Here is a 13,666-nt window from a genome sequence, read left to right on the forward strand (position 1 = left end):
TAGAGCAATACACAATGCTTTGTTGTTGTTGGGTTTGTTTGTGTTTAGGTTTTTGTTGTTGTTTTTTTAATCATATGAACATTTTTTTAATAAAATCAGCTTTCTGTTTGATAATCCATGTTTATTGTGTTTAGTCAGAATTGGATTCGGCTCTGGCTGAAGTTCTTGATGGAAAAGCCGTTGTGATCTCAACATGAGATAGTGACATGCTTATAACAATCTTGGGAAGGGTCAAGGCTGGAAGAAAGGAGGAAATTTTTTCTCCATAATACTGCTACAGAGTAAGATTCCAGGGTCAGTGTGTGTAGTGGGAATGATAAATGGATGCAGTACTTAACAGTGTTTCTTTTGGAGTAAAATGTGTTCTGGTCTTCTCTCCATTCTCACAGGCACATGATACTGCAGAGCTTCAGAATCAGCAGTCAACTCAGCTGGACAGTTGCCTCCTGCCTTCCTAAATAGGTAAGCATATTAGAAACAGGAGCCTACCTACCTCAGTGCTGTAACTAGCTATAAACATCCCCTCCACCCCCAAGATTAGTGTCTGTCGTTTAGTTGCTTTGAAATGCTGAGCATAAGGGCCTTGCAGAGAAAACAAAAATGTAATTTGCTTTCTGGTTGACAACAATGAAGTGCAACCAAACAACGAAACCAACTAAAAATATTAACAAGCTAACAGCATGCCTATTGCCTGTAGCAACATCTAGCCTGATGGATGATGCAGTGTTACTCACTCAATGGATCTTCAGCTGTGCTTCTTAAAGCTTGGATGCTAAATAAGTTCCTAAAACCGTCCATATCGTTGCCACATCCGACTGCTGCAGCAGTTGATCTGTCCCTGCAGAAGCTCAGTTTTGGGCTTAGTTCTTTGCTTTTGTTTTTCTGAGCAGTTCATTCTGTAATAACATAGTATGACCCATTGTGAGACTTAAATGGGAGATCCTTATACTGGTAACCCTGGTAAGGACAGTGAACTGAACAGCACATTGGCTATGTAAGTGGTGTTTAGGTGATTATCAGCTGTTGCAAATTGCCATTTACTTACTGGCTTCTCTGTCCTTTTTCTAGGGAGAAAGTGGTTTACTATTGTGGATGCCTGCCTCATTTGCTTCACCAACATGAGATAGGGCATGCTGAAGAGAAGGAAGATTTTTGCAAGTAGAGCCTACCGTAGTGAGTTGGATTTTGTCCCTGCTTCTGCTATGGAATTTCTCAGTGATACTAAGTACATTGCTTAAACAAAAATTTTCACACAAATATTTCTTCTCTGGAATTACATGTAATTGGCAGCAGTGTTTGATTGAGACATTCTTCTCTACTGCTTTTTCCTTCTCTGCCATATTAGGTTCACAGAACTGCTTGAGGGGACCTTCAATAAATTAAAGCAGCAAACTAAATGAAGCTGAAAACAATTGCTTTCTACTGTGTACACAAGAAAATATGAGAAAATGTGGTCTATATTCTTGATTTGACACCACAGGGTCTGTCTCAAACATTATGCTGAAAAGAAAGTACATGGGAACTAGATTTTTAATTTTGAGTTGGTAATGCCCTCTAAAATTGTAATAAAGTGCAGGGACTAGGAAATAATAATGCTTTTTAAACCCATCTGTCTTTCTTGGCTCCATTTCCAAAACTGTATATTAATTGCATACCTTACAGGCACATTTTTGACTAAGCTCATTAAAGTTTCATGTACGTACTGAACAGATGAGCACAGAAGGAAAGAAAAAAAAATCCTGAACCTCCATTCAAGAGGTTCAAAAGGTTACAGTAAGTCAAATTCCTGGGGCCACATTTGTGTTGTCATGTTCAACTGAACGTTCAAAAAAACTGCTGATTAAGTGAACTCAGTCAGTTCTGCAAAATGTTTAAAAGCAGGGATCTTGAATGAAAATACCAGATTGAGGATACAGTTAAAGACTCTGTTACAAAGCTTACACACAAGAGAACTCAATGAACATTCTGTAGTTTTGCATTTTCTAAATTTGACCTGCAGGGAATTATAGTCAGAATTCTCTTCTAGCACTTTTGGCTGCACATGCCATTGGGGGAACTGTGGCCTGGAGGCCATGCAGTGTTCAAATTTTAAATCTAATTGTTTTTTTTTGCTAGAATGAACAATATGCTACAATAGCCTCATATAAATAGAAAGGCCTTCAGTGCATAGCTGTGAATTTGGAAGCTCTAACTTTCTGTGTGTGTGTGATGTGTGTTGTTGTATTTGACATGCATAAAGTATTCTATAACATTTTTCATACAGAGCAGCAGTAATGCTGTTGTGAGATTCCCCTGCTGCCCCCACCCAGATGTCGGAGCCTGGGTCTTTTTCTTTTTCACTGCTATGAATCCTGATAGTTTTGTGATCATAAAGTGAACGTTCAATGCTTAAGGATGTCAGGATAACAAAATAACTAGTAGAGATACATTTTCTCTTACTGTAAATGTTTGTTTCCTGTTAACTGATGGTGAAGGAGTGCAAACACAACTTGGAACACTCCATAGCACTGTAGCGTAGACATGTATCTGCCTTGTTGTCTTCGTGTAATCAATTTAATTTGTTTCTAAATTTGAAGCTTAACTTTGGGTTTGAAATTCATTGTAAAGAATTTGTTCAACATCAGTGGAAACTAATGAAGCCTTTAGTTTGCTATAGGTTCACTGCTTTCATTCCCACTTCTCAGGACAATAATTCTCTCTCATGGCTTCCCTTCTTTTTTGCCTTAGTTTTTTCAGGTTTTCCTAGACTCCCACTTCTGTGTTACCTTAGTTTGCACACGTATCTTCTCAGTGCCTTGTAGGGACACACCAGGTCAAGCTTCTGGGCAGACGTTTCCCACACATTGCACACAGAGACAGGCCTGAGCACTTGTGCATTTATAAATATGACAGTTTGGGGTTTTTCAGAATTAATTTAAACAAAACCAACAGAGTATCTTCTTTTATTGTTGTTGTAAATTCAAGGAATGATTCCTGTAACTGTAAGGGAAATTCTTCTTAACTTTTATCAGTGTGAAGTTTGATAGTTTTATCATGACCAGCTTTCATGAAACACAGCTTTCTCTGTAGTAGTCTTGTCTTCTAAGGTGATTCACTACTTACGACCTACTAATTGTATTGGGTCCATTGCAAAACCAAACCTATTCAGTATTTGCAAGGTGTATCAGCTTCACAAAAGGTGTTCATATAAATGATTTGACTATATTTTTAACTATGTATTCCTTGAGCTGGAGCAGTGGGGAAAGCTTATTTAATATTAAGTGGACTCAAGCATGCTTCCTGCTCTAGTGTAAGCACCTAAATCAGATGAAAGTTGTGAAATACATGAGGTGATTTAGAACCAGTTTAAGTTGGGCCTGGAGTTTAAGATGGAGAAATAATTTTAAACATATCTAAATGTTCTACTCATAAACTGGTTAGTTGTGATGAGTATCTAGAAAGCTGCTGGGAATATTATGGGAATTACATGCTGTTCAGAAAAAAAGGAAGCATCTTGTTGAGCAGAAGGGGAGAGCCAAATCTACAAAAAGGTGTGTAGTTCAATTTTTGTTAAAATCTAGCATTGTAGAAGGCAAGTGTTAAGAAGTCACTCAGAGGAATAGTTCCTGTTACCCTGGTATCTCTGGCCAGCTGGTCATCAGGCCAGTCTGCAGAGCCTCCCCCAGGAGTTGCAGATTTTTTGATCAATACGTTGTGTTGTTAGATACAGATTGTTAATAGAAAGTGCAAGTATGAGGAGGGGAGGTTTTCAGCTCACTCCAGTGTCAGGAGTAGGATTTGGAAGATCAGAACCTAAAGCTCTTTCTTATTAGGACTCTTAGTTTCAAAGTAGATGAGCTTACAATTATATTAGGTGTCTTGATTCACGCTGTACATTATTGGGAGTTTTTAATATCTGTTTATTCTGTATCAGTCAGCATTGAAACTTCAGCTCTCTAAATGTCAGGGAACTCAGCAGTGTTTCTCATACTTAAATTCATGGCATGTCTTTTTTGATTTGCTTTACAGAAGGACCTTTTCATTATTGACTAATAAAGAGATATGGACCTAGTCACTTGTAGTGATACAAAAAAAGAAATCTTTCTATTGGATTATTTCTATGCTTGTTTTCTTTATTATTATTATTCAGGATTATGTGAGCATGTAACAGGAGATAAATGGACCGTGAGGAATGGATGAATGGGGGAGGCAGAGATCAAAAATACCAAGGCAGCTCTTCTTGCAAAACTTAGTGAACATAATGGCAGGTTCATAGTATTTCAAGTCAAAAGGAATCGGAGGGGAAAAAAGTGAAATTCAAACAGAAGAAACCTCTAAGTTAGTCAACTTTAATTCAATCTTCTTTTGTCTCAAAATAATTATTTTTAATACTTTTTGATATTTCCTGGTCTGTTCCAAGTATAAGAAATTTGTGTAGTAAAGATGGTAGTTATAATTGATCGGAGCATTTAGGGCAAACTACTGGGTGACAAATTTGACTGTCTTCTTGCAGGTGCCAGTTTTGAAATGGTGTATTTTTCTACTAATTTTTTCTGTTTAAGTTAGAGATTGTGCTTTGAAATGCTGAGCCATACCCTTGTTCTGCTACTGGCATTACAGTCTTAAACAGACTGTACAGTGTTAAACAGACATTACAGTGTAAACAGAACAATAGTTAGTAGCAGAGTTCTGAGCTTTCATAAACATTATACTGATAAACCTTTAAAATAGATTTTGAAAATAAGAGTACTGGGAAAATGTCACTAACTTGCAGTAGTGCAGAGCTTAGGAAAAATCAGGAAAAAATAGTGTAAAACAAGGATTTTGTTAGGATTAAAAAAATAAAAGTCAGACTCTCAATTCCAGATGTTCAAAAATAAAGCCTGCACAGGTCTTTTCTAATGTATTTATCAGTTTATGCTATTGCAGTTTCAAGGGAATCTCTTAAAGAACTCAGTAAAATATGGGTGAAGTTATTAAATACAACATGGTATTTCTTCATTTGTTTACAGTTTAGTCACTGTAACTGTCATCAAACATTGCAGAGGAACAGCATGAATTTGGATCAACATTTTAATTTTATTAAACATTTTTGGACAAAGGATGGGAATTCTTCAGTATTTCATTATTTTGAAATATTTATATAATATCAATTATGAAATTAGTTCAGTGATTCTTCTGAGGTAAAGGAAAATATTTAATTAAATAACAAACTACTTACACCACTGCAAGTATACTTCTCTTTCATAGAGCAGAGTACTGGAAATACGTGTTTTCTTTTTGTCTCCTTGAAGGTGCTTTTGTTGTCCATTGATGTATTCACATTGCAAAGCAATGATAAATGCATTTGTGCTTAACAAAAGGTTGGGAGGCTCTGTTGTGATGTCAGAAGAGCAATGGCACAAAAGAACATTGTTTTATATAGAGAGAGTTCTGAAATGAGAGAGTGCTAGGTACTAGCAACAGTATGTGCATATAAAGGGTGTCCTTGTGAGCTAACCTGTTTATCCAAGAACAACCACCAATGCAAATGCTTGAAGTGATCTCAACTGTGAAATGCCTCTCAAAGATGAAAAAGGTCTCTTTGACCAGTACTGCTTTCCTTTTTCCGTCCTAATTATAACAGCTGAACAGACTGTGCATTCTGCTGTCAGCATCGTCCTTTGGAGTATAGTCTGGTTTTTCTTCCACAATGTTTTATGAAGTCAATATACAGTAATTCAGAAAGAGATGGGGTTCTACATCTGACTGTTGTGAAGTTTGTTGAACATACAGTGTTGATCTGGGGACTTGAAATTATTTTTATCAGTTCTTCTGTTTTATTTCCTGGTTGAGTTGTAATTATCCTATTATTATCTGATACAGTTTCAAGAGGAAATTATTTTCTTCAGTACTTTCAGGGGTTGGATTGAGAAGATAAGTATAGACCTGGGTGATAGTTCTATGCTGAAAGCGTGTTCTTTCTGTCCACAGAGGTTCTAAGTAATAAGATTTTCATGCTGTCTGGGAAAAGAGTTGACAAAAATGTTCCCTTACAAGCAAACCTTCATACCAAATATATGTAAACAGACTGGATTGTGTTTAGATGGAGTCAAGCAAAGAACCAAAGTTAGAATACACAAATTTTTCTGTACTACTTTCAAGCCTGAATTTTGTCCAGATCCTGGGGTTTTTGTCTCCTCCTCTGCAACCATTGTCATTTCAAAAATCCTTTTGAGTTTGAATAGTGCACTCAGCATTCTCAAGTCCCTGTCTTTCTACCTGGATGTCAGAGTAATTGTATTTGTCCTTGCTGGGTCACCAGCACTGAACAGATTGCATTACTCTCTTCTGCTGGGGCAAATGCAATCCACACTAAGGGCTTCTTTAATCTTTCAAAAGTGATTATTTTATTTGGGGCAGTGACTCCAGCCAATTCTAGTCTCTTGCTAGTGATCAAAATAGTGGTCAAGTAGAGATAAACAGTGAATACATAAGGCAAGTGCGTAACTTAGGTGAAAAAATTCTACAGGTGGTTCTCTGGAGTCATACCACTGTATATGGCTCATGTAGTTTACTTTCTTCAGCTGTGGATTCAGGTGATACTGATTAGCACTGTAGGTGTTATTAGCTGTCATGTGTCTAAATCAAATCTCTCTGATTACTGATCTATGCATCTGAAGTATCTAATTCTGTTGTATACTGTTGTTAGATTTTGTTTTTCAAGGAATTTTCAAGTAGGAAATTAGAGTAGACTGGAGAACCTGCGGATCTGAAGAGAAAGGAGGAAATGAAATTATCTGTTATTCCACTTTACATTTCCAATCTAAAAATATTTTGTTGACAAAATTTATTTCTAAGTGTTAAGTATTTTTTTTTTTGCAAAAATAGGTCCTTCTTGTTTGTCTTTTACCATCTTTACAGAACTTACTTCTCTGCATATTCCCTTGTGCAGAACTTGGAAAAGAAAACCCTGGCATAGATGGCTAAATCACAGGTGCTGTTACTTTACTCTGGGCTCAACCTCTCCACAGAATTCTGATAACTTCTAGTTTGTTTTACACATCTCTATCAGACATCTTGTGCAGGGCTGCTGATGGATGAAAGGATAACAAACTACCACTTACCAGTTTTTAGGAAACTGCCTTCTTTGGGATGCAAGCAATATCCCAGATCTTTCCAGTAATGAGGAGGTGGTTATCAAAAGAAAATCCTCACTTTTTATTTTCTGATGCAGTTAACGTGACTTGTAGTCAGAGTGATAAGACAGAAATGTTCTTCCATTATGTTTAACTGTCATCTTGGCTTTTGCTGTGCTGGTGTTTTTGTGGAAGTGTGTTGGCTTATTATAGAGCAGTGGCATTTGGCTTTGTGAATAACTAGGACATGTTACCTGTCACTACAGGCAGCTTATTCTTGTATTCATCATTTGGCAGTTACTGTTAATTTTAGGTTAATTTAAGGCTATTTACCCTTTGATTGTAGTCTATTTGGATTTCAATACTGAATTTGTCATAGGAATCCTCATTAAGATACAGTTTAATAAAGACTAACTGCTGTATTAGGATACTTGGGCTCCTCTGTGTAATGTGGGTGGAAGGAGAAGTGTGTTTTTAATTACAGGCAATGCTCCATCATTTTGAGATTTAAATGCTAGTTGGGTTGGTTATTTTAATAACTATCTATTATGAGAAAATTTTGTTACATAATAACAATAATATATTTATTATATGAGGTACATATTGTCAATGAGTGTACACAGAGCTTTGCTTTTTTAAAATGTAGAAAACAAATGTTCTAGTTTGTGCTCTTTACCTCTGGTATATGCCTTTACAGGTTTCATTACTTATTTTACGAATGTCAGCTAGACTAATTTGCTTAGTCCTCATGAAACCAAAATACTTTTATTAATTACCAGAAAAAGAGTAAAACATATCTGAGCTCTATTCCATAGTGAGAAATGGGGATTCATCCTCTTTGTACAAGCTGTATAAATAATGTTTTTCACCACTGAAAGAAGCCATGTCTGTAAGGCAGTAACTTCACACAGCTTTTCAGGCCAGTGTATCCAAACAAAAATTCATGTTATAGTCAGTTCTGCCCAAGGTAGGTTCTCATGGAATTCCAGGAAGCTTTTGTTTGTCGTGATAACTTTTTTGCACTGAAGTGGTGTTTTTCTAAGGTAGGTAGTTCTAGACTTGCATGAAAATAATTAAATATTTACTTAAAAAAATACTATCAGCATGTACTTTTGAGAAAAAAACTACTGACTGGTTCACTGTAGAACAAAAGTCTTGTAACTCTAAAGAAATAATCTTAATCTAAGAAGGCCTTAATACAGTGTAACAGGAAACAAGATAGAGCAATAGAAGTATACGGTTTAAATATTTAATGCAGTATAAAGACTTTTAAAGTACTTAAACACTGCTTTCATATTTATTTAGCATGAAGTCCATGAGAATTTCTATTAGATTGTTTTTACTGTTAATAATATGTACATATTAGTGTAGTGTCTACAGAGTAGGCTGGTAGACAGTGTTTACATGACTAAAATGTTACTTGTCTTGAAGTGTTACTATTTTAGATCAGTTTCTAATGTATAATATATCTTTTAAATCAGGACAGTTAAAAGTAAATGTCATCTGTTCTAGATGCTTCATATAGGCTCTCTAATAAATGTTTAGCATTGCACAAGGAAACTATAGCCCAACCTATGTTCACTGAGATTCGTGTGCTTATAAGTAAATAGTATAGTTTTGAATTACCTTTCATACAAAGACAAAGAATTTGAGTAGAATCAGAGAAAAAGTAGTCTTACCTGATACCCCAGTTTTATTAATGTGTGTAAGGACAGAGGAGTTGGAGATGCGTGGAGAAGTTGATCTTGTTTGTATAGCCAGAAGAAGATGGAGCCACTTGATCTGTTGATAAAGAAGACAGGGGGTGTCTCACTTCCAAGTAAATAATCTCCATGTTTCTTCTTCAACTACCTCCATATATTTCAAGCATGAAAAGCTGGCACAGCTTGTTTTATGTGGATGTTAAAAATCTTTGGAAATTTTTTATCCAGGCAGAATGAAATCCTTTTGAATAACTAAAGTAAGTTTCAGTGTAAACTAGACTAGTGAGATTCTAAAAAACTTCATGAAGCAGTTAATTCTTTACTGAGGCCTAGCACTTTTAGAAGGTGAAATGGCATTTGACAAGCAGTATATTTCAAGACTGAAAAGAGTCAAGCAGACACTGTGGTTAAGTTAAAGACTTATTTCCTTGTGAGGTTTTGCTAAACTTGGAACTGAGTCAGCATCCTTTGCAAAATGTGTGCTGTATGTTGTTATGTTCCAGATATTGTTTCACTGGAGGCTATGAGGTTTGGCTGCTTCGTTTGTGTTCTTCAGTTATTTCTTGTTGCTGAATCTTAAAAATGAATTGTATGTTGATGGTGTAATAAATTAAGAAATGTCTTATTTCACTTACTAAACAGGCAGGGATTAAAAGGATGTTTTATTAAAACATCTTGGTTGAAATGTTGCATAAGTAATTGGATAATTTTTTATTGTGAGATATATTTTACAAAGGGGTAACCTTTCCTGGTATGCAGAAATGAAGAAAGGTTTGCAGTCTTTTCAGTGATTGTTGTTAACAGAGATTTTAATATATACAAAGAAATTTTTTTTTTCATTGATTCTGAAAGTATCTGCTGAATTGCTTGATACTATGATGGAAGAAGACAATTTGTTAAATACACTTCTGATCTCTGTGAGAGATTATCAACCTAGAAATCATCGATGTTATACCTGAGTAAATAGTAGCTGCTGTGTAGTTTGAGTTGCATATATTGATGTTGCACATAACCAGATCCATTTCTATATTAATTAAAACACAAGTACTGGTGGCATAAGCTTAGGTCAGATTCAAGTTTAAATGTTTGACTGGTTGATGGTAGTGACCTCCTTTTCCTGATACTACCACATTGATGATAGTGCTTTAAAAAAACAAATTATTATCAACTAGGTAAAATTCAGCTTGTACGTTTTTACGTTTTAAAGTGTTATGAACTCCCTATAGATGATTTGCTTTCTAGTGACTGCAGAGCAGAGCAATCAGTTAATTGTGTCTGAAAGGAAGAATCTTGCTGGTTAATTGACTGGTTCAGCAAACTGAAAAGCAAGAGGTTTTTCCAAAACATGTAAATAAGAGAAAAGCTGACTCAGTTGAGCAAATACTGCACGTGTCCATTGACTGGCAGGTACACTGATTTAGTGGCAAGTGACTGACATGAACAATAATATCATGATTTTTCAAATAGGTTTCTGCAAAACTTAAACAGGGAATTGAGCGTAACCCTGGTTCTCTGCTTCTTGTGGTGTGGTTGGTCACTCCCTAAGCCGTGTTTTGATCAGCTCGTTCTGTTGCTTTTTGCAGCTGATGGAAGAACATGGTTTCAAGCCAAATCTTTTTTTCCTTTTATGTGTTCTATAGTCTTGCCTGATTGTTGAACATCGGTCTTATCAAAAGCTACTGATCTGTTTTTCTGGGACCAATTCCCCCACCAAATACTAGGTTTTCTCTTTCCTTCCACTTCCCCCCAGCCATTTGTATTTCATGTTAACACCTAACTGAAATTACAGATCATCATTGAAATAATTGTGCTCCACCTTTTTTTATTATGAAGCAAGAGTAACAGGATTCATTCTTTCTTCCTTGATTTTCTGGCTAATAAGCAGACCTGCTGGTCAGGAAGAGCAAATTTCTGCTATGCCATTTGGAAAAATTTCTAATAAATTGGCAGTGTGTATCGTCCAAAGTGATGAGACTTTTGTTTCTAAAAATAATCAGCAATGACTCCCAATCAGCTTTGTTGTGCATTTAGCTTCAGTTCAGCAGCAAAGCAGAGTTGTTTGATCGATGTGTCTTTTAAAATAAAGCCAAAAAAATGAAATGTAGGAAAGAGAATGTAATTTTGGGTAGCTTAAAGGAATGTTTGTTTTATGAGTCTATTTTCCAGGGCTTTTTTTTATACTAAAATACGGACAAAATTACAGGTATATTTAAAATTCATGTGTTTGAGCTCTTTAAAAATATATAAAAATTATTCCTTCTCCAGAAGATTGAACTGAAAGGTATTTATATGTTGAAGCTTGCAGCGAGCTCTATAAAACATGTTCTAATTTCCTAGAGTGATGTTGCTATCACATTTGATTAAGGCTCAAGGACAATACAAATTCTTTTGCATTTACCCCTTTTTTTTTTCTCTCCAGTAGTCTCTGGTAAGCAGTTTGTTTCAGAAGAGATTGTTCTTCATTTAGTTTACAGGTGCTGTTTTCATATGTGAATTTGGTACGTAAGTTAAAAAAAACTGGCACTTCTGTTATTTTCTTTAGCTGTTGCCTGTACACATTAATATTCAGTGTGATTGAGGGTTTTATTCCCCCACCCCTGGCTGCTTTTGCAATCAATAGCAGTTTCCATTTATTTTTTTTTTCTGGCTTTCTAAATTTTCTGTTTCATACTGATACTTAACTCCAACTATGTCCTGCTTTTCATAGAATGTAATAATAGTTAATGATGACAGTGGCAATTAGAACTGGTTTACTTCTTAGAGGTGTTGAACATCCATTAATCCTGTTGAAGTTGGTCAGAGGTGTTCAAAAGCTCTCAAAAATCAGGCTGCACTATTTTGACATCAAACTTTTATCTTAGCTGATAACGCTTTTTTTGTGTACAATTGTTCCGTATGTTTCTGTATAACACTTTCCTTGATTTATCAGTTTCCGGTTCTTGTTGAGCCTGAGTATTTTCTGCTTAATATTTTTTTTAATATTGCCGGAGTTATAGGAATTATTACAAATTAAAAGAGATTATTAGTTTTTATTACACTAGACATGTCACTAGACATTTTGCTTGAAAATGAAGTGAAATTTATAGTTTGCTACTATGTATAAGTGTAAGTCTGAAAAGGGTCTGCAACACATAAAAGAAATAAGATTCCAAGAAAACTGCAGGGAATTATAAAAATTTTGCCTGTATTTTTTAAAGAAGATCTACGTGTTTTGGGTTGTCTCTTGACAAAAACAAACCAAATCTTTAGTAAGCCAGGACAAAAGCACAGATGACCAAGCTCACTGTTTTGTTATTTCACTGAAGAAAATTGTTTTCACTTGTTCCTGTTTTCCCCCAGGATATCTCTAATTGGAGCATGAGAGGTCTCTGACAAGTTTTGAGGAATATATTTAGCATGTCTTGTATCCCTAATAATTTATATACTGATACTACACAGGAGCATATATGCTTCTCATATGAACTGGACTAATACTACTGACACCCTCAGAGGCCAAAAGTTTTCTGTCAGAGGTGGCATTACAAATCTATCTTCTGTAGGTACTGAAAAGAGGTACTATAGCCTTTTGTATGTCATGGAATATCACATTGTCAACTCTAATTTGATTTTTGTTAGTTTGTCCTCTAAACAAATTAGTTTATACTATCAGGCCCATTTTTTAACCAGTGCAACTGTAGCTGCGTGGGATTGCTGGTCACAGAGCAATTGCCACTCCTCTTAAAAAAAATTACATATTTAAATAGAAATCTTCCCTGTAGGCAAAGCTTGAGGTATCTGGCCTACGGTGAGTTGTTACTTTGACATTGGTTTTCACTTGGTACAGGTATCTATTATTTCTTTTCCTAGGACTCAAAAGAGAGGTCTATTCGATGGCAGTTGGATGTCTCAGCAGTTTATTCAGCATTTCAATCAGAGTTGGTACTTTTCTGTTCAGATAGTTGTACAAAGCTTGCCACATTTTTCTCTTTCCACCATGAGAAGTGATCTGTTGAGTTGGCATTGAAAATACCCCACCTACACCTTCTTGTCCAGCCCCACCCTGGCAGAAAGTTTTAGAAATAACCCATAATTGAAAAAAAAACCACCATGGTGTTTCTCCCTAATCTTGATACTAACTTCCAGATTTTTAGCACAAGAAAAGTTTCTAGCAATTGAACATGATTTGTTAAAATTGTGCTTTAATCCTGCTATAGTGACTGTAGGAATGAGTGTCTTCAGAGTACTTCAGATGGATTAGCATCCGTTATAATTTCTTGTAGTCATGTTTCAGTTCTTTCTCAGTAAAAAAAGTGATGCATGACCTTCACTGCATGATTTCCCTGCAGTTCAACAGCCTGAGCTGAGGAGGAGCTCAAGATTCAGGCTCTGACCACCTATGTGAGAAGCTGTGACTGCCCAGTGGCCAGGATAGCTACCCAGTTGTTTAGTGGCCTTTGATACTGCAGCTGTGATACGTTGTCCTGTAGCAGTCACATGAGGGCTTTTCCTCTAGATCTTCTGATACCTGGTTTTCAGTTTTCCTAATGGTTTCTTCACAGACTGTCAGTTACTTAAGTAGTTTAAGTAAAATACACAGTTCTTAAATTATGCATCTTCAAAATGATGTGAAATTATCATTCTGGATTCCATGTCTCGTATCTTTATTTTCTCCTTTGTATCTCTGGTTGCTCCAAAAATCTTGGAGATTACGTTAAAGCATAGTTTTAGTAGGAAAAATAATTAAGCCTTTTATTCTTCTTAGTTTTGTTTTCCGTACTAAATGCAGTAACTGAGGAGCTCCATGTTTCTCAGAAATGAGGATGGGAGTCACAGGGTTGGAGAAAAGTACCAGTTCTGTTTTGCTACATACTGTGGCTGTGGGAGCTC

The 13,666-nt window shown here is 35.8% G+C and overlaps 1 protein-coding gene across 6 annotated transcripts in view; it reads left to right on the plus strand.

Annotated features, from left to right (window-relative positions):
- Nucleotides 1-13,666, plus strand: part of OTUD7A (OTU deubiquitinase 7A) — a 117,777-nt gene that overhangs the window by 40,411 nt on the left and 63,700 nt on the right. For all 6 annotated transcript variants that reach the window (XM_051628342.1, XM_051628340.1, XM_051628343.1 and 3 more), the window contains 2 exons: nt 390-462; nt 1,069-1,173. The gene's annotated coding sequence lies outside the window, so the exon portion shown is untranslated. The remainder of the gene's footprint in view (nt 1-389; nt 463-1,068; nt 1,174-13,666) is intronic.

Source organism: Apus apus, chromosome 10 (assembly GCF_020740795.1).
Source record: "Apus apus isolate bApuApu2 chromosome 10, bApuApu2.pri.cur, whole genome shotgun sequence".
Taxonomy (NCBI): Eukaryota; Metazoa; Chordata; class Aves; order Apodiformes; family Apodidae; genus Apus; species Apus apus.